Below are 24,344 nucleotides of genomic sequence, written 5' to 3'. Positions count from 1 at the left end.
AACTCCGAGTTCTCCGTGAGACCACCTGCTAAGTGCTAGGTGACCAGCTCATCTTTTATGTGTATACATTACAAGATCTGAGTTGGATGGAATCAGGTTTATGGATTTTGAAATGATATCCAGGCTGAGTATCACTAACTGGAGAATCTGAGATCTAATGTATTTCAAAGCCCCAAACCCAAAATGTTTAAACACATACCCTTCAAAATGAAATGCCACTCACATTGATACTTCTTCCTAAACTCCTGGAGTGAGTGGTTTGCATGACACCAAGGTGATATCACAAGCAGAAAGTCTCACACTGAGAAGCTTTGTTTCACAAGCAAAATTATTAAAAATATTGTGTGAAATGATCTTCAGGTTGTATATATAAATTACGTATGAAACATAGATGAATTTGGTGTTTAGACTTGGGTCTAATCCCCAAGATATCTCATTATGTATGTGCAAATATCCCCAAACCTGAAAGACTTCGGAATACTTCTGGTTCTAAGCATTTTGGATAAGGGATTCTTGACCTGACTGTCATTTATAGAAACATTTATGTGTAAATTACATACGTAATAAGTATGTGTGCCTATTTATAATCTGCAGCGCTCTCTACAGCTACATAACATACTGAGGTATGTGCAGGTTACAGGGTTGCCAACAACTAATGAACTAGAAAAAGGTATTCCTTCTGACTACAGGGCATGGCTTGGCAAGCAGGGCTGCACCTGTGCCTCTCCCCGCCTCCCCTCGGTGCAGGGCACGTCTTGCCCAGCTCTGTGAGATGGCCCTGGGCTGCCAGTCATAATCCTTTACTCAGTGTGTGGGGTTCTCTCCATTACTCAAAATGTGACTCCAGCTTTCAGAAGAGTTATCTCAAGGGATAACAAAGTATTGCTAATATGAGTGCTTTTTTAGACTATTAGAAGAAGCAAATGGTCTGAGGTATTGTATCTGGCTGTTCATATTATAGTGATTTGCAGGCAAAAATTGGCTGGGTCTCTTGAGTGTGATCTGGGGTTATTTCCACCTCCACCTCCCCAGAATATATAAGATGGATTTCCAGCGTCTGATCTTGTTTTGTACTGAACAGTTGTCTGAATGCCATAGCCAGGCCTCTTAGATACCTGGATTATGACGGTTGTCAATTGGGATTATATGCCGAAATAAATAAGTATTTTAGTAATTGCTTGATGTTTTATGAAATTCATATTCTAGTCCTCTTTCCAAATATCATATTTAGTGATAACTGGGCAGAAGGTGGGAACCAAGGAGCTTCATAAGCCAGGAAAAATCATTGCTTAGGACATTGTATTGATCGGCTCCAGAGTGCAAGTCAAAGGAATGGATCCCCAGCACCATGCACATGTGCGTGCACACCCATGAGAAGAAATGGGCCTATTAGGCCACTGTCACTGTGTCTAGTGCTCTTCCATGCTTTTTTTTTTAACCAATCTATTTATGAATGATTGACATAAAAGCCTTAATGCATCGAATGTATCGTACAGTGTGCAGCTTGACAAAGGTGGGCAACCGTGCCACCATCACCACAGTCCAGGCCTCGGATGTGTCCATCACTCCAAGAGTTACCTCCAATACCTGTGTTCACTTTTAATTAAAAATATTTTCTTTTGTGGTGAGGGTATTTAACGTAGATCTACCTACTTAGCAAAGATTTAAGTATGCAATGCAGTAATGTTAACTAGATGCCCTCATTTTCCAGAATTCATCCGTCTCGTGTTGCAGAGGAAAGCTGTACCCTCTGGCCGATTCCTCCCTATTTCTCCCTCCCAATCCACTAGTTTGGTAACCACTGTTCTATGCTGTGGTTCTATGAGTTTGACTATTTTAGGTTCCTCATCAAAGCAGTGTTGTGTAGTATTTCCCTGTGTCTGGCTTATTTTACTAGCATAATGTTCTCCACTTCCATCCACGTGGTTGCGAATGGCGGGATTTCCCACTTCTTCAAGGCTGAGTAACATTCCGTTCGTGCTCATTTATTTTCTGTTATTTTTTTTTTCTGCTGTGTGAAAAACATGCCTCATTATGCTGGTATAACCATATCTTCCTTTAATCTTATCTAAATTGATGTTATAAACAATTCTCTGTTGACACAGCCTGCAGATATAAGAGAGTGTGTGAATACGAATGTGAGTCTGCTACTCGCATTTCGAGACCTTAGTTCAACATGGAAAATCAAATCTTATTGAGTGGGATGCAAACCCTTGAGATGAAATGTGGAAGAGCTGACCTAGGTCATTACTGCAGAATGAGCAAGTTGACGGTCTTGGTGTGCATTGTTTCAGAATAAGAAGCTAACTCTGAAGCTCTGTGTCTTTTCCTTTGAAAACCATAGGGTAGCTGTTCAGCTCTGTGACTCACTTCCTGTTTGGGGGGACAGGATGTTGAATACACAGTGAGGCACATCAAGGTCTGCTAACATTGCAAATGGTTGGAGTTTCCATTGCTTATCCAAGGGATAGGGACAGTTGCCCCCTGTCAATCTAGGGGAAGTGCTCAGCAGCAGGAGGTGGTGTGTTAATGGTCCTTTTCTATTCTGTGACTGTGGCTTTACTGTGCTCTTGCAATTTCACCTATAGCCTTGACTAAGGACTAATCATGTTATCCATGAAAAGAAAGTGATTCATAGCAGTATATGTATGTATCTCCCTGGCTTCCTCCCCACCAGAATTGCCAAGGCATCTGAGTCTTTATAGTGTGATTTTAAAATTTTATTGTCCAAAATTTCATGCATAGTGAAATAATACCTGTGTTTGATTTGACCATTGATTTGGATCAAACCTATTTTTTTCCCCTAATGGTGGAGACTACAGGGGAAGCAAGAAATGATATTTGGTGTATTGTGCTCATATTTTGGGAATACCCCTTCTACATGCGTATTTTCCTAAATTTTTCCTTATAAATTTCCATTGTGAATTTTAGACATGATGCTGCTTCATGCCTCATGAGGGACTGCATAGCCAGAAAACATGAAATTGAGTTGATTTGGGTGAAAAGACAAAGTGAGTGAGATAAAGAAGAGCAGAGAAGATATTGCAAATGATACTTATGTGCCAACTGCTTGGTATCACGGAGGAAAAGGAATTCACCATGAAAACAGCCAGGGAAGCAAATGTTGTGATTCATAAACAGATGGTGGGCACTTTCTGTAATTTTCATAAAAAATACAATTTTAGCCCTGGTTCACCTTGTCTACTGGGCCCGATCACTGGACAAGTATTCTAATAGTGTGAGGATTTTGGTAAGTGTTGAGTAGATGTTTAGTCTCCAAAACTGGAATTAGAGTCCAAATTCTACAGGACACTTGAGACTTTTACGAGGGTGTGCTGTGAATGGCCCTTGGAGATCCTAGGAGATCTGAGTGATGGCCCTGTCTCTGAAGAGCTGGGGAAAGCACGAGGGTTATGAGCAGGGGACTTTGATAAGGGTGTGGGTATAATGAGTGAACCAGGTGGCTCTGAGGCGTGGGTTTCATTCAGTGGGTCTCACCTGGCCACATCCGGCCACCCCTTTGCTTGCTCCTACATTACCCCATTGGCTAACCTAGAGCCCTGGACACTTAGTAGCATTTGCACCCTGAGCTGAGGCTAATTGTCACCACCGTTAGCTATGTGTTGGTGACTTATCTAAGACAATTAAAAAACAAAACCTGGGAGTGACTTCTGTCAGCCCGCCACAGTCTGCAGTTGTTGGTTTGTGCTGAGGGAACATGAAAACTTAAAATTTTCCTAAACTGAATTAGGGAGGGGAATGGGAAGCCAACTTACCACTCCCGTGTAGTGCGACTAAAACCAAATGTAAGTGATTTTTGGATGATTCAAATTAGTTCTCCCTTCTGCCAGCTAACATGGAACACCCAAATTGGAGCCACAACAGGCCTTCTAATAGGGACATTGTTGGAGGGGATCTCATTTGCATTAGGGAAGAGCACTGGGAAGAATGCCCTTTAGACGCATTTGCCTACGCATTTATTTTTGGATTTATGAAACCAGAATACTGACTTTTAATGTGTTCCTTTATGTTGAGTGCTCAGATTTTCATGTCTGGCTTTTTATTTTGTCTTTGATGTGAATCTTTATAACTTTCAAAATGACAGCACCCATCACATAGCATACGGGACAAAAGGAACTCTTCCCCACTTTCTCTTGTGCTTTATTATGTTTTTAAAGGCATCTGAAAAGCAAAACCCAAACGAAGACTCCCTCAACCTCTTAGCCCCGGATGGCTGAGGTTCCTGCCTGGATCCTTTGTTTCTTCGTTTCACACCTTGCATCTCTCTTACCTGGTGATCCTCTGACCCGGGTGGGGCTTCTTCAGGTAGAAGACTGCGAGTGGGGACTGTGTGTAAGATATGTGAGCTGCTGGCCATCCAGAGGAATCTTTATGCTTTGGCTTGGATGGGTGCCTGTAAGAGAAATGAGCAGATTCTCATTATTATTTAGCCCCCAAAGAGTGAGGATCCCAGTTCCTCTGTTATGTCCCCCTTTGAGCCAATTTCCCAGTTAACCTTTGAACCTCATTAATGGTGAGAAGGGACAAGCTGCACTCATTGTATTTAGATGTTTGGGGAAGGCTGGAAAAGTAGGGGGTCAGGGGGAGCCTAGTTTGATGCAAACCAAAGGCAGCTGATAGGCATGGAATTTGTTCTGAGTGAATTATTAATTTTTCCTCCTTGTAAATTGTTAAATCTGTAGGAAAGAAACATCAGCTCAAAATCTGTCACTCACTTTGGCTCCAGGCCAGCTTGCCAAATCCTGTCATCTTTGCTGCATGGCCAGGCATCTTTATTACATGTTATAATTCTGATTCTTGAGCTCGATCCAGAGATCCTGATATGCCATCAGATAGTGAAGGGTGTGGAAAAAGAAAGGGCTGCATTCATCCCTAGCTGAGGTCTGGAGCCACCTGGAACAGTTGTCTGGGGCAGGAATTTTTCATGGATAATGCAAACACCTCCTTTGTGCATCCTAGTATTTGAGACAAATTATCAATCTCTGTTCACATGGATTGCTGATTTTAGATAGAAAATTTGAAAACAAATGTCCTGGTCACATCCCCCAGCAGTTCAGTCATTCATTGGCCTTGGCCCTAGAGGACAGGGTCCATCATAGATAGCAGCATTTGTCCCTGATTCCCTGTTCCTGGGGTGTGAGGGGGATGCTTGTCCTCTGTAGATCTGGGGGAGTGCTGGACTGAAGGGTCCAGTCTGCTCTTGACCTGGGGTTAACGGGGGCAGGGCTAACTTTCTCTCTGCTTTCTCCAGAACTACCTTAGAGGGTCAGGAAGCAGTGGGAGCAGATAATGATTTAAAGTAAAGATGGTTGGGACAGGGAAGCATTGCTTCCATTTCTCCAGTGCCCAGAGTCCTGACCCTTCCTTTGCATGTGGTCTCGCTGGCCGCTGCTGCTCTTGGGGTTGCAGATGAATCCTGGGCTTCGGCTCGTCAGTCAAGGGCTGTTCAGAAGCAGGAAGCAGCGACACAGGTCCCAGCCATTCTCCCCCGTCTTCCACTTATTGTTTCAGGATTGCAGAAAACAGGCTGCGATGAGGAGGAAGGGAGACTGTAAGATTTTTTTTTTTTTTTTTTTTTTGGCAGTTTGGCTGTCGAATGAAAGCAGGCACTTTATTTAGAAGTGAGTAGGGAGGGAAATGCAGCTTAGGGTTGACACCCTTCTGGTGCTTATCCATAAATATGAAATGGTGTTAGAACATCAGACACCAGAGAGCTTTCTGATTGGCTGTTGGTGATGTCATCTTGTCATTAATACTGTGCTCAGAAGATAAACTGATCCGCCTATTTTCTTTCTTTCCTTTTTCTTTCTCTCTCTCTCTTGAAAAGCTGAGATGTATGAAATTCATTTTGAAACCTAAAATGAGGCCCTTCAGTTAGGACATGGCAAACATTGCTGTGTTTCTCATGTGCTGGTCACTCTGGCCTTCCTTTGGACACCACAGCCGCACCCACCGCTACTCAGCCTGCCTTGCCTTATTGCTTAGAAGTAAGCAGACGCTTTTGACCACCTGGGCACCCACGGTTGACATTTACCCACATCAAGTGCTGATGCAGGGAGTGCAAGCTCTTCCCATCAGCTTTTGAATAGCCTAGCAGGTTTGCAGCCAAGGTTGGCACCTTCCGGGTTGTGAGGGATGCCGGGAGATAAGGAAAAGTGCTTTCTTTATTATTTTTTCAAAACCTAGCTTTGTCTCTCCATGTCTGGAAATTCTGCAGTCACACAGCTAAGGCCATCTGTGTCTGTACTTCATGCATACTCCTCTGAGCTATAACTTTGTGGGTGAGTGGAACACGCCTGTGTGTGCATGTGTGATGGGCAAGAGTCCCCCCCCCAACAGGAGTAGAGCTCTCAGGAGGAACGATATTGCCCTGTAAGTCTGACCCCTGCACTGATTTTGGATGCTTGGAGATCTGGAATTTGACACTCCTCCATCCCTACTGGTTCACTCTGACCCAGGGAGAAATATTTTCAATTAACGCTTGGGAAGAATTTTGAATAGCTATACTTGTTAGTTTCCTTTCAGTAGCATAGGCAGCTGTCCTTTAGAAGGAAGGCCATGATTCTTTGCTGAGAGTAGCCTTGTCATTAATACTGTGCTCAGAAAATAAACTGATCCACCTATTTTCTTTCTCTCTCTCCTTGCTTAGAGTAGCCTTTCAAATATTCCTGGAATATTTGACTTGGGCTGTGAATAACCATAATGTACACCACGGAATGCCTGTCCTGTAGAGTCTGGACAAATGTTATGTAAGTTCCCCTCCCCTTCCAACTCTTTCTTAAGTGGAAATGCCTCTCCCTGTCCATTCCATCATGGACGGAGCGGCTGTCCAGGGTTATTTTACACAGGCTGTGGACACGTCATTTGGATTAGCAAATGTCTAGCGAGCAGGTGTAGCTGATGTCTGCTGTGCAACTGTATCTCCTGTTATAGGAAGCTGCCACATTCCTTTTCAAGTTTCCCCTTTTCAAGTTTTGCAAGGCTAGAAACCATAGATTTAGCAACCTCCGGGGTCAAAGGGAAAAGGGAGAGACAATGAGTCCCATTCATCCTTAGGAGTGCTAATGAGTCAGAGAGATGGTCTATTTTCCAGGTTAAAGCTCTGTCTCCAGCAGGCTTTAATTATCTGAGTTGAAACAAGATGTGATATAAACATGCAAAAGCATTTCAGGAACAGGTTTTTGAAGATGAATCACTCAATGTCCTGCTTAGCCCTTTTGCAAGGGGCCGGCTCCCACTGTTCAGCTGCCACTGGATCACGTGACAGCTGTTTGCAGACTAAAGGAAAGAAACGATCATTCACTAGCAGGAAACCTAATCCCTGGCAGGTGCAGTTGGAGTAAGGACTCGGCCTGAAGGTCAGGATGGCTGCAGAGACCTGAGCTTTTGCAGATGGTCCGAGTGGGAGGAGCCAGATTCAATGACCCTTCTCCCATCTGCAGCCCTCAGATCCGTCCTTCCTCGGGGAGCCGGCTCCCACTTCTCCAGATACCGATGAACTTTTGAACCCAAGTACAGTACAGTATTTAGGACATTGTTTATAGGTTTCAGATAAGGCAGTAGCAGATTTTAAGGAAACAGTAGACAGATCCATTTTCCTCTTCCTCCAGTGGGGTTAGAGATCCAATTAGAAACCAGTGGCTTAGCGGCTTCCTCTGCATGTGCTCTGGGGTCCTTTCTTTCTGAAAGGCTCTTCTGGACGGGAACAAAAGCCGGATGTCACACCAGGGCTTCTGATCAAGCCCCGTGTTGGAGATGTCCGGAGCTTACAGACCACGCTTTCCTCTGCTCAGACCAGCGAGATCCTATGGGGAGTTTTGACTCCCTGTTTTCATCCTGGGGTTCTCTCTCCCCTGTCTTTGGCTGTGTCTCTGCCGTTTTATTTTCTACCCATTACTGATGGCTGCCTCTTCTATTTATAGTGCTCCATCCTCGGCAGCATGGAGATGCCAGGTGCACGGGAATGTCCATTCAGGGGCCTGGACATTTGGGAAGCTGAAGCAATAATTGTAGAAGAGGTGATCAGCAACCACCATTTCTGGAGGGGGGACCCCCAAAGCCAACCAAAAAGCCTCAGCATATAAATTAGGAGATGAAAGGAAAGTGAGAAAGTGAGAGATGGGCGAGCGAGAAATGAAGGACAGAGACCAGGCAGAGACCCACAGGAGGGTTTATCTGTCAAAGCTGACTAATAAAGGCCAAAGTCCATCCCTCTATAGAAAGGAGAGAGGCCCCAAGTGTCGGGTGTTCAGCCTCTGTGGGGCAGGGGTTTGAGGTGTGGCTGTGGCCTACGGGACAGGCTGGGGGTGCCTGCCTCAGAGCTGGGCGGTGGGAGTCGCGTGGGATTGGCTTAGGTCCATGGCACCTGGGCTTTCCAGAGCCAAGGGGTCGTGTCCTTCTGGGATTGGCTCAGGGTCATGGCACCATGGGGTGGGTCACTAATGGGGTGGGGAGACTTCAGGGTAAGAGGAAGTTTTGCTTTCCTGTACTTATAAGATGGCAGTTAGCATTTAAGATGGCTGCTCAGATGTTAAATCAAGACCCTATAGGAGAGAGAAGAGTCTAACATTCTGTCAGTTGCAACCTAATTGATTGGAAAAAAAAAAAGTGGTAATTTTGGGTAAAGTATAGAACATTTGCGAAGCGAATCCACTTCTCTGAATAGCTCCTTCATTTCTTGTGGCTTGGAGACTGAAACTTAGAAATCCACAATTATACCGTATAGACGGGCCTCGTTCTATATTTAGTGTATAATCTCCACACTCAGGGGCTACATATGGCCATGATCACCCACTTTAGAGCTAAAAATGGAAGTTACCTCCCACTTTGTCCTGATTTGGAACCGTACATAATTATGCTATGCTTTAAAAATCTTCCTTTGAGGAAAGAGTTCAAGATCAAGTTGTTAGTGAACAGCCTTTTCTACAAAGCTGAGTATCAGTCCTGGGAGAAGCTAAGTCAGTTCTTGTGTTGAACAAATAAAATAAATGAAGAAATGACATTTCTGAAAAGAATTCACGCCTCTCATTACTTACTCAGAAGGTGCCGGGGGCGTCCGGAACCTCTAGACTTATGGGAGAAGTAAATGCCCATCATGAAATGGGAATGGAATATCCAGAAATGGGAGCCCAGGGCTGCACTTCCAGAAACAGTGAAAATGGAAAGTATATGAAGTCCAGGGGTTTAGACCTGGCTGGTCATCAAAAAACAACGCAAGTCAAAACACAGATTACCTGACCTCACCTCCAGAATCTCTCACGCAGAGCCGGGCGACCCCTGCCTTGGCCCGTAGATGGGCGATGCTGGGGCGAGATCTGCAGGTGATTCAGAGGGGGCCTAGGCAGGAAGGTGGCAGGGCTCCTCTGGTGCAGAGACAAGGAACTACACCATCCCGAGTTTGTTTTAAGTTGATTCAGCAAGCATTTATTGAGCACCACCCATTGCATGACACAATGTGACAGGAGCCGAATGAACAAAACTCACTCTGCTGACCCAGAGTAGTACCACAGTGCTGCTTGCTTAGTGAACCGTGGACCTCAGAGCACAATGGCTGTAGGAACTTGGGGAAGGCTGAGTGACAGGTGGGCTTGAAGTCGCCTTCTAGAGAAGCCGACCAGCTAAACTGGCGTGCTAAAGCCGAATGCTGCTTTGCCTGGAGAGGGAAGTTGGGAGAGTGTTCAGAAGCTGAAAGAGCAGGAAGAGCATGTTCAAGGCCAGGAAGCAAGAAGGCTGCTTGCTGTTTGGGAATGGTGCAGAGGGCAGGGGGTGCTGGAGGCCAGAGCTCCCGCTCTTGCCAGTCCCTGTCCTTGCAAGGCTAAGCAGCCTGGGTTGCATGCTGTGCCCAGTGCTTGTTCCCCAGGACAGCGAGCCTGCTGACCTGTTGGCTTCACTACTTTGGAGTATGAAGAAGCTGGGGGCAGCAGGTTGCTCTCTCCCTCCGGGGGGAGGGGCCGTGACCAGGGAGGTGCAAAGGTCCGTCTCCTAACAGAATATAAGCCCTCCCAGGGTGGGCAGCTTGACTCGCGAAGTGGTTGTCATCCTCGGCAGCGAGCAGTAGCTACTAATATCTACTCTTTGGTTAATTAAAAGATGTTTGATGTATGCCTCATTAAGCAGAATAATCAGTGTCTCTGAGAATGCATTTATATTTTATTTTTCTCCCTTTAATAAAAACAAAAATAAGGGGCTAAAGATAACGAAGGGCAATCTGTCAGCCCTCCCCCACCCCCCAAGGTAATTCTCTTTTTTTTTTCCTCCATATCTACATATCACACCTTCTCCCTGGACCCAGCTTCTACTGATAACATCCAAGTTGGCACCGATCACAGAACCCAGCCAGTGCAGAACTGGCCTGTGTTGCTTCACTTAGCTGTCAAGATGGAGCCACGGGATATGGGAATTGATGGATTTGAAACATTTGTGGTCCTCGCCCCTTCCGTCCTGAACACTGCAGGGCTCTCGCAGTCCTTTGAAGATATACAGTGGCCCATAGCCCTAGACAAGGTGGTATTTCTAAATGCTTGCTTTGTGCTTATTTTTTATAACAGTTTGCATCTCTATAGAATATTCATGGGGTAGAAAAAGAATCCCACCATCCCCTTTAAGGATGCCAAATCCAGGTGGGAAGAACGAGATTTTTTTTTTTTCTTTTTGGTACCAGGGATTGAACACAGGGGATGCTTAACCAACCACTGAACCACATTCCCAGCCCATTTTTATAGTTTATTTACAGATAGGGCTTCACCAAGTTGTTTAGGGCATAGCTAAGTTGCTGAGGTTGGCTTTGAACTTGCCATCCTCCTGCCTCAGCCTCCCAAGCCACTGGGACTACAGGTGTGCGCCTCCTCGCCCATCAGAGGTAACCATCTTGATGAATTCTATCACTTGTCAGTTTGAAAAATGTTCAGGGAAAATAAATGAAAGGACCAGGATGGGTTTGTTTATATGCGACTGACCACTCTTACTAACACTTTTGAAGTTGAGGGTTGGAACTGAGGAATAGACTTCCAAGGTGAAGCATTGTCAAGCCACAGGGACTGACTGGGGTTTGATATTTCAACGTCTACCCTAGTTTACTTTCATCTTCGCTCACCTCTTCTTACGACACAGATTTGACCATGTTATTGCTTTTGTCTTTCTGTTAAACGTGTACCGTGTCATGGGAATTACTGCTGTCCTTTTCTTTCTCTTACTAATTTTGTTGGTTGCAAATAAACCTAGACCTGGATAGTTGAAATACCCTAGTCAGTTCTACATCTTTTTTTGTTTTCCCTTCAAGTGTTTCTGTTTTCCCCTGAAATGTGTTCATAGTGCAGAATTTTCATTGTAAGTTAGAATATAATAAAACTTGCTAATCCCCAGTGTGAAGCTCAAGTTTATCTTTTCTTGGCAAACCTTTCTCAGTGCTGCAAATTAGTAGCTAAGTAGTAGTGTGCTGGGTACTGGTGGTGGGGTATTAAAAACCCTAGAGTGTAAGCTGTTTTTAAGTGTCCCCAAGTACTTCCAAAGTCCCTATTTCCATAGTAGCACTTGATATGGTAATTATTAGGATTCTCCTGTGTTCAAGAAAATATGAGCCTAAGGGCTCCTCTGATAATTTGTTAGCTTCCCATAGGTTGAAAGTAATAAAATTGCTTTGCTTTAAAAAAAAAAATCTGTAGTTCAGTAGTTTTCCTAATTCAGATGGGTTTTCTCTCCATTCTTTTCCCTGCCAGGTAATGAGAGGATTTTTTTTTTTTTTAGATAATTACCTCTGAGGACATGAGCATCGTCCAGCCAGGTAGGGAAGAGAAGATGAGGGTGATCTTGGAAGGGACTGTAATTTTGCTATTGCTTGTATTTTCAAAGGCATGGCAGACTCCTTCATCTTGGTGCCTACAGTCCACCTCTACGCTTGTTTTTTAGTAGGAAAAATATATTTTATCAAAACCAAAATAAAAGTTCCCATCATCTCAAGACAACTTTAAAAAAAATGAAAAAAAAAAAACCCAAACAAGTTTAAAAGCAAATTTAAAAAGTAAGAGCAACCCCAGTATCCACTGACAGATAAATGGATAGACAGTGTGTGTATGTGTGATATTACGTAGCCTTGAAAAGGAAGGGGATTCTGTGACCTGCTACACATGGATGAACTTTGTGGACATTTTGCTACATGGAATAAGTTAGATACAAAAGGAAATACCTAGATGAGGCAGATCATAGAGTCTACAGAGGCTGGCGTTTGCCTGGGAGTTGGGTGGGAGAATGGAGAGGTAGTGTTCAATGGGTCAGAGTTTGGAATTTGTCAGATGAAGATTCTGTGGCTAAATGGTGACAATGGGAGCCAAATAATGTGAACTTAATGTCACTTAAAAATGGTTAAAATGGCAGACGTTTATTTTACCATAATCAATATAAAAATCATAAGGGGGGGAGCTAATATTTTTTAAGCTCATAATCATGTAAAACAAATTGGTTATTTTAGCTGATTTGCAATTTTCATAACCTGCAATATAAATTATAAATATGGGTACTATCATGTCACTTCCTAAATGAAACTAAAATGTGAATAAAATTTTTATAAGAAAAATTATTGCTTATTGTCAGTTCAGGAAAAACAAAAACAACCAAGTTCAATTAGATTTCGTAACTTGTGGTATTTTTGTGTCTTCTATATAGACAGTTCTTAACTTGGGTCCCTAAACCTATTGTAAATTGCTATTATTGTTCTTTCTTTGTATTTGAATTCCTGGAACACATGAAAATTGACACATGTTCAAGAGCAAAAAGTGTTGAAGTAAATGAGAGCCGTGGGCTGTGAGTGTATAGTGTCTGGGGTTTGTGGATGTGGGTGCTCTGAGCTGCTGGCTCGGGGTAGCCTGAGATTCTGCATTTCTGACACACTGCCCAAGCCCCCGCTGTAGAGGCCCCTTGGGAGCTCTGGGATGGTTCTTTCTCCTGCTAGTTGAGACTCCATGCTGAGCTCTCCAGCAGGTACCTCGCGTGTGTGATGATTCCACAATGCTCTTGGCGTTGTGGACCTGGTCTTTTGGTTCTCAGGGATGGACGTCTGCCTTCTGAGAGGCTCCTCAAGGTTTATCTTAGTGGAGAACATGAAGGGAAGTGAGGTAGCATTGCCTTTCCAACCCCCTTTCCATTTCTGAGACCGTGAACTCACGCTGGGGGACAGCTGACCATGCCACGCCAGCAGCATCGCGGGCAGGGATCAGCATCCCCTCCAACCTGCGGATCATTTAGGTAACTGTTCACTGAGCACCAAGTATCACGGGCATCACACTTGTCCTCTGAGTCGATAGGTGTGGCTCCAGGAAACCAGTGGACGTGCCTGAACCCAGACGGGGAGGGAAGGGAGAGAGAAGCACCATCTGGACCAGGCACGTGCTTACTGTCTGTCTGACGTCTCGGATGAGAGCTGCCTGCTGCTGCTGGGCCAGTGGGTTGGCTTCTGTCTCATCTGTCCCTTCCCATGTTCTCCACCTGGTTGCCACATTGATTGAAGTGGAAAGAATCTCAATCCTCCCCCCCCCCCACACACACATACAGTTTCAGCCAACAGAGCATGCTTGTTCCTGTGAAAGGGCCTTCTAACTTGTGCCCATGTCACCTCGCCACTCCGAATGCAGACAGAATGACTTTTTGTAATTTGGCAACCTTGGGAGAAAAACAAAGATATCTTTATAGCACATGTAGAAGATGGCATTCTAATATTGACCCCCAGCATCCCTTCCCAGATGTGTATACCTGGAATAATCTCTACACTAGCAGTAGGATAATTTTCCTCCCACCATGAGTTATTTTATATGGCCTAGTTGCTCTAAGATATGGAGATTATCCAAGTGAGCCTGCCTGAACATCAACCCTTTAAAAGCAGAGAGTTTTGTCTTGCTGCTTGAAGAAAGTCGGAGATTCAGAGTACAAGGGGGTTGATGAGCTGTTGCGGGTGGTAAGTTGGAGGTGAGTCACCTCTGCAAGCTGACTGCTTGCATAGACATGTGACCGTGCTCCTACAACCTCCAGGAGCTGGATTCCAACAAGGACCAGGACCAGCTCAGAAGCAGAATTTCCCCCCAAAGCCTCTCAATAAGACATCAGTCCAGCCAACACTCAGTTTCTGCCTTGTGCGGGGCTGAGTTGGAGCCGAGCCACCGTGGGCTGGACTTCTGACCTAGAGCACTGTGAGCCGGTAAAGGCCTACTGCTCAAGCCACTGTGCTTGGCCGAATCCAAAACAAACCTGTGTGTTGGTGGGACGTGCCTTCAAAGCAGTGTGTATAAGAGGCCACAGTTTAGATCTCAGAGGTCCCCAAGGCCCACATATTCAAGGCCAGTCCTGGAATGGTACTGTTGGGAGGTGATAGAACCTTTGAGAGCTGGGGCCTGCAGGAGGTCTTTAAGTCACTGGGCTGTGATCTTGAAGGGGATCAGGGGACCCTGGTCCTTTCCTCTTTCCGCCTTGCTTCCTGGGCATGAGGTGAGTGGTTTTACTCCACACGCTCTTGCCATGATGTGCTGCCTTGCCACAGGCCCAAGCAATGGGGATCCTAGGTTGAAACCTCTGAAATTGCAAGCCGGAAGACAAACCTTTTTTCTTCATAAGTTGGTGATGTCAGGTGTTTGTTACAGTGATGGAAAGCTGACTAACAGGGTCCGCAGTGGCAGCATCAAGCTGCTTCAGCTTGGCCAGCCCAACAAGGTGATCCAGGCTGCTTACGTATAATGAAAACTAAAAAGTCTCTGATGCACAGAATTATTAAACTGTGCAAAGAACATACAGTGAGCAAGAGGAAATCTGAGCGAGCCTTGGCTCTATTACTTCCTAGCCAGGATAGATCACTCACTTGTCTGGGCCTCATCTATAAAACAGCAGGTTGACCGTGTGCTCTCTCACCACAGGGGAACCTCTTCTTTTCTTTACCAAGCACTCTTTTCCATAATTTCCCTTAACTGGGCCATCCTTGACCCACTGTGTCTAATCCGAGGGCTGTTCATTGCATGTTTTGTTTTGGAATAGTTTTTTAAAAAACAGTTAAAAGTGTTCTGAGTTCCTTTATAGAACCCATCCAAAAGATTCCCTGCACCGAAACGTTATGTCAATATGGCCCGTGGCTTGGAAACAGTAACGTCTAAGCCCTATTCTAGTTCTGGCAAAAGTAATGGCTGTGGAAAGTTTTCTTGTTCTTAAAATCCAGGGATTCCCTTTTTGCATGTTTAAAATGAATGTGTAGAAATCAATCTTTAAAATCTATTTTCAAAGCCCAGAAGCGTTTCTCTCTCCACGTGGACTCTAGCTCATCGGAATTCATTCTTGGTGTTTCCTACCATGTTTGGGGGAGGGCAGGCAGCCCCCTCCCGTGCCTCACTGAGCTCAGGCCTGGTCTCTGAGCATGGAGACGTGTTTATGTCCATGCCCGCCCGCCCGCCTGCTGGGGTTCTCAAGGAAGTGGCTGCTCGGAGCTGAGTTGCTCGTGTTTTCCTACGGGGGGACTCTTCCCTGCACTCAAAGATCTCATTCACATGGCACAATAAAGATCTGCAGAAAATTAAGGGCCCTCGAGTTATAATATTTCAGGCATATGATATTGCAAAGGGAAAGTGCTGATTACGGAGAGCTTTCTTTCCCCCAACACCTGGACCTTCTTTTCCTGCTATCAGACTAGCTGCTGATCTGCACAAATTGGAGTGTCAGGGGGGGAAACCCAGCAGCTCAGACACCAGGAGGATTTGGGGAAGTACCTGTCAGTCATTAGAGACGGAGGGAGGGCCACTGCGGCTCCCTCCCCCCCCCATAGAGGGGGCCTGGGTGAGGCACGGACATCCAGCCTGGAAAACAGTCCCCTACCTGGGGTGTCTTACAAGAATACCCTCTGGGTCCCTCTCTCCTAGATGTTCTAGAACACTCTGTGGACAGGTCACAGGTCCAGCGCCTCAGTTTTGCAGTTACTGGCTCCACCACAGACACCAATGAGTCCCTCCCATCCCCCCAGGGCCATCCCCTCTGCCCACACAAGTGCCCCCCATTGGGGCAGACCTGTGGTGGCGGTTGTGTCCTTAATTTTGCCTGTCCTCACCTCGTCCTCACTTGACATTTGGCTTCTAGAAATGGCTTGTGTCTTGCTGGCTATTGTTTTTAAACAATAGCAGAGGGCAGTGGGCAGGGGGAGGCCTGCATGGTCCCCAGGGCAGAGGCCTGTTGGAGAGGTGCAAAGCAGTGTGGTGGCTTTCTGGGAATCACAGTCTCCGTTCTCTTCTTTGCCGATTCTTCACCGTCAGGACCAGCGACATTTTCTGACATTGATTCACAAACCCAAACCTCAGGCCACTCACGATCTGTCACATTTTTGAGACTTCTGTCCTATGAATGTTCCCCAGGACAGTCCTTGGCTGCTCCTGCCATTCTGCCCTAGTAAAGGCTCCCCAGTGCTCTCTGCTTGAAGGGTTGCAGTAGAATCCTTTGGATTTGTAGTTTGGCCATAGCTTCACAAAGGCTTAAGCCCAGTGCAAGTGACGCGTCAGTCATTTTTTAAATTTTCAATTGACAGCTTGCCCTTAATTCTCCTTATTCTTCATTTCTTTATGAAATCGAGGGAAACTTAGGTTTGCAAAAGGGGCTTGTGCACTTAATTCTGTGCAGAATCTCTGATGATCTACTCCCACCACCTTAACCATGGGATGGCTCCACTCCTGGGACACTGGGTGCACATCACGCACTTGGGTACCGTCTCCTCTCGCTGCCTCCAGATGCTTCGCCTGAAGCTACTTACAGTAGGATACGGAAAGGTGGTAATTTGGGCAGAGAGCACCCCCCACCCCCGCCACTGCTCCATGTATTGATTCTGGCTTTGACTTTGAATGTGCAAGACCCTCTGGGGGAAGCCGAGAGAGGGAAGTTGTGACCTGGTCTCAATTTATATGGAAGATAAATCGGACTTAGAATCACCATGATGAACTCAGGACGGCAAAGGCTGGGGAGGGGGGCTGGATGGAGGTTGGCAGGGGGTGCACTTGAAATTAACTGAAAGTCTAAAAGCTTGTTTTGCAAACCAAAGTGCTATAAAAATGAACACCTAGAGACCATCACCCACTCCTACCCCAGCCTCTCAGTATTTATCTGAAAAGGAGAAAAAATGACCCCAAAGTGGTTGGTAGGGCGCTAGAGAGGAGTATCGTGTGACAAATCATTGACCAGCTGCAGGTCTATTTTGGGGGTAGCCTCCTGGGGACTCTCTGTCTTGACAGCGTGTCCACGGGGCCACTTCTGTTTCATATGCTCACACCCTCCCCCGTCCCGCGTGGTGCAGCACAGAGTTAGGGGGCATCCAGAAGCTCCTCTGATTGCTCCTGTGGGTGGTGGGCACCTAGTCCTGCATCTCCACGTGGCAGGAGAGCAAACTGCAGCTGGGCAGTGAGGGGTCACCCCAAATGGGTACCCAGCCCCTGCAGGCCGGTGCCTGCACTCGAGTCCCACAGGTTGCCCGACTGTCCACACTGCGCTTCTAAAGCCACAGCTGTGACCTGCGTCCTCTCTCCTTAGTTTCCTTCTATGTAAAGCTGAGGACAAGAGTTACCATAACCGCTCCTCGCGGGGTTGAAGGTCATTGTTGATCAGCTCCTTAGACTCGCCTCTAAGCTGCGTTCATTGGGTTTCTTTAACATTTCCTCAGAAATCATACTGCGTTCCAGCCGTATCCTCTTGAACTTTCCTCTGCATTCGTGTTCCTGGTGAAGGTGTGGTCCTGAGCTGGAGTGCCGCTTCAAAGGCTCTGGCCCTTTGAAGTCCTGATCTGGGAGGATTTCCTCTGATGGTGTGATGCTTCCTTCCTGGGCCGGTTGCTGTCTGTGCAGCTGAGCTGGTCTTCCAGCCGGGCCTCGGGTCTGAATACTCTTTTCCCCGACTCTAGGCCAGCTATTTCAAGTTTTGGAACTCCAGTTTCCTTATGTGGGAAACGGGGATAATGAGAGTGGCCTTGCAGTGTGTGGAGTGAGCATCGGAGAGTGAAGGCCAAGGGTGGGCTCAGAGCCAGGTGCGTGAGACGTCTGTGTGACTTAGCGCCTCCTTCCAGGCGGGCTTTTGTAAATGCCATTTTAGGGGTTGGGGGTGTGGCTCAGTGGTGGAGCCCGGCCTGGGGCCCCGGGTGTGATTCCAGTGCTCGGGGTTGGGGGCCGCTTACCAACAAGTCGACTTGTTTTCTTGCAGATGTGCTATAGGTTGGATCTGGAATGTCCCTGAAGGCCCCGTTAAGGGCTTGGTCCTCAGTGTGGCCCTATTGGGAGGTGGTAGGACCTAGTGGGAGGTCCTAGTTCACTGGGTCGAGTCCTTAAAGGGCATTGTGGGGTCTTGCTTTCCTCTTCTACCCTTCCTTCGTTTCACAGCCCTGTTGCCATCAGGCAATGAACAGCTTACCTCTGCCACCTGTCCCCCACCATGACGTCATGTACTTGCACAGGCCCAGTGCAATGGGGCCGATCCGCCTAGAGCCCAAATCCCCCAAACTGTGAGCCAGATTAAACTTTTCCTCTTCGTAAATTGACTTATCGCAGGTATTTGTTGTAGTAATGGAAAACAGACTAACACGGGATGATAATGAACAAAAGCAAGACCAAGTTGTATCCTATCTGATGATTTTTTTTTTTCTGGTGGTGCTGGAGATTGAATCCAGGGCCTTGGGCATCCAACTGAGCTACATCCCCGGCCCCCTTGTCTGAGTTTTTAAGTGCATGAGTTTTGATATTGAATTTCCATCAATATCCACTTACAAGTGTTTCCCTTCTCTTCCTTGTGGTGTTTCTAAGAATTATTTTGGGCAAGTCACAAAGGGCATGGTCAAGAAGGCTCTCAATAAGGATCTGCCACACCTTTGAGTGGAGGGCCGCATACTGGACATTTCTGGCTGGGCACCTTCTCCATCTAAGTAGCAGTGTCCCTCAGCAAGCTGGGTTTTAACTGCTTGGCTGCTTAAGGTCTGAAGCCACAGATGACACAACTGATGAATAAATGAAGATGTCCTCCTCTCCTTTCTTCAGAAATGGGAGGGCACATTTAAAATGTGGAACCAGTTACCAGCAGTGGCTTAGGGAACATCTTTGAGGTCAAGGCTGCCTAACAATGAAGTATCAATATATCACATTCAGTTTCAATTTGCTGCCTCCAGGTGGGCCTGTCCTGGAGCCCAGTGTTGTGTGGCTTCTCTGTGGGTGCCTCTGCCTGGCAGGTGTGCTCACGACCTCCACACTGCTGGCACCTGTCCCATAGCCACATAGGAGGGCTCCCTATGAGGTCTCCAGAGAACTTCTCCTCTGTCTCAGTATGTTCCTGCTGCTATAACAAAATACCTTGGAGTGAGTAACTTGTATATAATAGAAAAATTTTCACTCTTCTGGAGGTTGGGAAGTTGAAGATCAAGGTGCTGTCAGATCTAGTGTCTCTTGACAGTTTCCAAGATAGTACCTTGTTGCTTCGTCCTCACATGCTGGAAAGCAGAAGGGCAAAGGGGCTGAGTGCTGTGTCCTCATGTGATGGAAAAGGCAGAGGAGGAGTCTGCTCTCCAAAGCCTGTTGGTGGACATTAACCCCACTCACACGCATGGAGCCCTCACGGGCTGATCACCTCCCAAGGGCCCCATGTCTATGACCTTGACCTTGAGGATTAAGTTCCAAGGCATGAACTTTGGAGGGATACATGCAAACTGTAGCAGTGTCTCCTGTGACCTGTGCCCTCTGCTGCTGGCCATTCCAGTTTCCTTTGTCTTGCAGAGATGCGCGGTCTCCTTGGGCCCAGTGCTGCCCCCTTCCCTGTGGCATGTCATGTTGTGTTTCATGGCTGGGGACCTTTCCTTACCTCATTCTTACCCCTGGCCCCATGTCAATCCCCTCACTTCTCGTGGCCGAGAGCAGGTGGGCATGCTCACGGGATCCTCACGTTCACCGTCATGTCCACCGGCTCGTCCACCAGCTCCTTGGACTCTAGGCCTTGCCTGACGTGCTCATCACTCCCTCTTTTGATTTCCTTGGGTTCTGCACCAAAGGGCCAGCACTCACGCCTCAGGAGTGAGTGGTCTGTTGGACAGTGGGGTGAATGTCCAGTGGAGGGGAAGTTGGAAGTCCGGCTCCTAGCACCCCCTGCTATTTTGGAAAACCTTTGACAAGCGAGCTTTTTTAAGCTTCAAATTCTTCATCTTTAAAATAGACTGAATATCTATCTTATCTTACATCTGGGGCCGCTGGGGAAATCCAATGAGATAAGGTCTACTGAGAACTTGTAAGTAAATTGTCATGAATAACTAGTCCGCCCGGGCAATATGCTAAGTGTCAGGGGAGAACTCTTCCACCCGCAAGGGCAAAGTCCGTGCAAGATGTAAAGCGGGAAGATCTGGGTTTGAGTCCCAAACGTGGCATGCAGTAGCTGTGAGACTTTCAGTAAATCATTCAACCTCTTAAAGTGACTTTCCTCATTTCTAAAATTAGGGATATTAACGTGAGGAAAACTGTGAACATAGATCCTTACAAATCAAAAATTGATTGTCATGTCTGGTGGCACATGCCTGTAATCCCAGTGGCTTGGGAGGCTGAGGCAGGAGGATCCTAAGTTTAAAGCCAGCCTCAGTTACGGGGAGGCGCTAAGCAATTCAGTGAGACCCTGTCTCTAAATAAAATAAAAAAAATAAAGGGACTAGGGATGTGGCTCAGTGGTCCAGTGCCCCTGAGTTCAGTCCCTGGTACCAAATAAATATATAAATAAAATTACCACCTGTGGTGCAAACCTTAACCATTTCATTATCATTCTTCAAAATTGTTTATGTAGTGATTCAAAGGAACACATTGGGAATACACCTGAAAATAGAGTATGTTGGGATCCTGGGAAGGGAGTGTTTCTTGGAATCCAGGTTGCGACTGACATAAAGGAAGGGACCTCTTTTGGGATCTAATCACAAACAGAAGAACACTGGCTAAGTTTCTTGAGCGTCTACGTGGATACCAGCACTCTCCAGTGCATTCTGGTTTTTTTGTTGTTGTTGTTGACTCCTGAGATAAAGGAAAAATTCCCTACTTCATCCCTCCCCATATCCAGCAAACCTAACTGGTTCCCTGTGATAAACTTTCCAACCTCTTGGTATACAAATATGTGTCTTACTGTCAGGCAAAATGGTTATAAACACAAAGTGAAATCATTCAAAAGCAGATTTGGGAAAATTAAAGACTCACAAACATACTATTGTCATCTTTTCAATATATTTATTACTAAACAAGGGTTTTGTGTAACAGGGCTATGTTTGGGCCAGGCTTAAAATTACTAAAATGAATTGATAGTTTAAACTATCTTTGTAAATAACAGAAACGGGTTATAATACTGAAACTTTATTGGTGGCATAACCTAGTAGCACACCTTAGTGTTGTAACCAGAAATATGATGAAATACACACACACACACACACACACACAAAGACACACAAAGAAATCAACAATAACTCAGTTTTAAGGATCAGGCAAAGCCTGGTTATCTGCTGAGTCAGATGACCAGATTCCAAGCACAGGATACAGAGGGTCTGATCATTGTCACTCACAAGCAGGGCCAAGGGATGTCGCACTCTGTGGCCCTGGAGTGGACCTTTTCACACCCCCCAGACCTACCTCCCCAGCCCAACATATCAGTGTCTGCCTGTCTGGATACAGGGGTGTTCTGAGCCATGGCGTATGGGGCAGCTGAGTAGCCCTTTCTTGCCCCCTTATAATAGGTGGTCAGGACAGCTGATGAAGAGGAGACTTTGGAAACTGCACTGTCTAAAGAGAGCCATGCCCAGTCAGGGCCAGGGTCCTCCCTGAGAACTTAACAGAGGGAAAGCAAAGCTGCCCCATCTTCTTCCCTGCATGCACTTTACACAGGAGGTGAAGGGGACAAGCCCAGAAGACACACCCACAGACTCGGGGTTGCCTGGCAGAGGGATGCCCAGTGGTGGCTCCCCTGTCCAATGCCTGCTGGGCCAGGCTTCCTGACTTGCCTTGGGTAGGAGAGGAGGAAGCAGAGAGGAGGACAGGAAGAGGGGCGCTGGTGGAGCACCTCCACGTCCTCCTGTTGGCCGGGAGGCTCGTAAGCAAGTTCTCCTGGGGTGAAGTGGATGCTGAGTGGTGGCAGGTCCCGAGCCATCTTGTGGGCACCATTCCTGTAGAAGCTGGCTTCGTGACTGAGAGCCAAGGGGTGGAGGGAGAGGTTGAGCCGGAGCAGAGGTCGGATGTCTACAGAGGGAGCTGTGTGGTGAAGGGTCACGTGGGACGTTAGCACAGGTGCCACCAGCCAGCACGAGCCTGAGACACAATCCTGGCTGGTCCTGGCCGGTCCTGGAGGGGGACACTTGCCCCTTCTCTCCTTCCCAGCTCCTGCCTGGTCTTGTAGGGAGCGAGCAGGAGAGGAGAAGCCAGGCCTCCTCGCTCAGAGTCCAGCTCACAGCTTTGCCTGGTCAGGGCAGGGGCTTGTACAAGGTCAAAATTGAATTTGAGAATAAAACTTGAAAATGACCTAGAGTGTCATCACCAAAGATGAACCTCAAATTATGGGATTTGCCCAAGATGTCATCAAGATGGGAAAGGGGGTTAATAACAGCAGTTCGGCTGCTCCAGCAAGAGTGAAGCAGACCGTTGGGAGTTAATTGCCGACTGAGATGGAAACGCTCAACCCAGTTTTGCAGATTCTCCTTCCTGTGGCAAGATGACATCGGATACGCATCCTCTGTCCAGATGCACCCCAGAAGTGTTGGCAGTAAGTGGCGAGCACCTAGAAAACGTGGTGTCCTGGGCCTTGTCCTCCTAGTTCTTCTCTGCTGTTGTGGGTGAGATGAAAAGGTGGCCCCGATGGCCCCGGCCATCCCCTTCAGTGGGTTGTTTGTGGAAGCTGCGTGGCCTCCTTGTGCACAAATGGAAGTGGGTTCCTTTTAAGAATGGAGTTTCCATTGTCAGCCGGGAGTAAGGCCATTCCCCGAGTCACACAAAAGATAGACACTCGACAAAGCAACCCCGAGGCGTGTACTCCATTATCGTATGGAAGGGGGCTCCTGCCCCTGTTTTGCTTAAGGACAACTGTGAGCATGATGTGACACAATGTCCGCGCACTGTAACAGAAACCTACTTCATAGAGGAATAAATAGATACAAGAAATCTTCCCTCATGTTTTCCAGACTCAGGGAACCATTTGAGAAGTGGATGCAGGATTTCCTGTATCAGCACACTAGGCTTTTTTTTTTTTGGGGGGGGGTGTGATAATTTATATAATCCTTTTTTCTGTTTGTCAAGATTTTAAAGGAGGATTATGGTTTGAGTTGAAGAGAGTATGTGATTCGGGCACACCACACCAAGTTGTTAAATCTCAGAGGCTTGAGATTGCTTGGCTCCTTTCAAGTTTGGAAGCAGAGCACTCCTAGGGAATGCTATTAGAAGAGGCTTCATGGAGAAAATGTAGCTTTGGGGCAGTTACCCTTTGAAGCTGACAGAGGATAATAGGTTGGTGCACAAGAAGGGGAAAGTTGCTCTGGGTTTAGGAAATAAAGGAGCGAGGAGGTGACAGTCTGGTGCGGGGCTCTTATTGTAATGGTTCTTTGCAGGACCAAGTGGTTCTCCAGCCCGAGCTCAATTTTCCACTGAGTGCCTTTTCTGAGTAGTGATGAAGTCCAGGTAACCCTCTTATGAAGCATAAGATCTTTGTGCCCAGATTGCTAGGGCTGGGCTCTCATCTTGGCCAGCTGCCCACTTCCTTTGGGTTTGAAAAGAGGAGTTCATTTTAAATCAGACTGAACAGATTTAGGGCTCAGGGGGAAAAGGAAAGAATCTGCAGAGACTCTTTTTCTTTGTCTACCTCCCACTATTGGAGGGTCCACGTCCCGTGGATGAATCGGAACGCAGGTCACGCAGAGAAGCCAACACCGCAGGCCTGAGGGGCGGAAGGGCAGAGAGGAGAGCCCACCCATACTCCCCCATCCTGAGCGGGAAGTGTGAATCCTGGCCTCTGCAGAATAAGGAACAGGGAAGCGCAGGGGAACGGAGGGGTAGGACTGGTTAGGGAGGGCATCCCGGGACAGTTTCCTCCACTGGCAAGATCACAGGACTCCCGGGAAAAACTGGAGCACCTCAGGAGGCCCCACCTGAGGCTCTGCCGGCTCATGTTCTTATTGCCCAACGGTGTTGAGTCACCCTGCTAGATGCCTTCCCTAACAGAGAGGTGGACGTAGTCCTTGCCCCAGAGCTACGGGGTGCCTCTCGGGGAAGACACGTACATAGCACACAGGTACCAATAGCACCAGAGGACGGTGTGCTGTCACTGTTACGTGGCACGTCAGGTGGAAT

The 24,344-nt window shown here is 46.9% G+C and overlaps 1 long non-coding RNA gene across 12 annotated transcripts in view; it reads left to right on the top strand.

Annotated features, from left to right (window-relative positions):
• The window catches only part of LOC124097927 (uncharacterized), a 291,392-nt gene that overhangs the window by 125,069 nt on the left and 141,979 nt on the right, over positions 1–24,344 (top strand). Inside the window, exon 4 of one of the 12 annotated variants that reach the window (XR_009227515.1) lies at positions 11,764–11,800. The exons of the other annotated variants lie outside the window; for them this stretch is intronic. This is a non-coding gene — a long non-coding RNA (uncharacterized LOC124097927). The remainder of the gene's footprint in view (positions 1–11,763; positions 11,801–24,344) is intronic. 12 annotated transcript variants of the gene reach the window in all.

The sequence above is a fragment of the Marmota monax genome, unplaced genomic scaffold (assembly GCF_021218885.2).
Source record: "Marmota monax isolate L192 unplaced genomic scaffold, Marmota_monax_Labrador192_F-V1.1 WCK01_AAM20220418_F8-fsc00141, whole genome shotgun sequence".
Classification (NCBI taxonomy): Eukaryota; Metazoa; Chordata; class Mammalia; order Rodentia; family Sciuridae; genus Marmota; species Marmota monax.
This window is presented reverse-complemented; position numbering and strand designations above follow the sequence as displayed.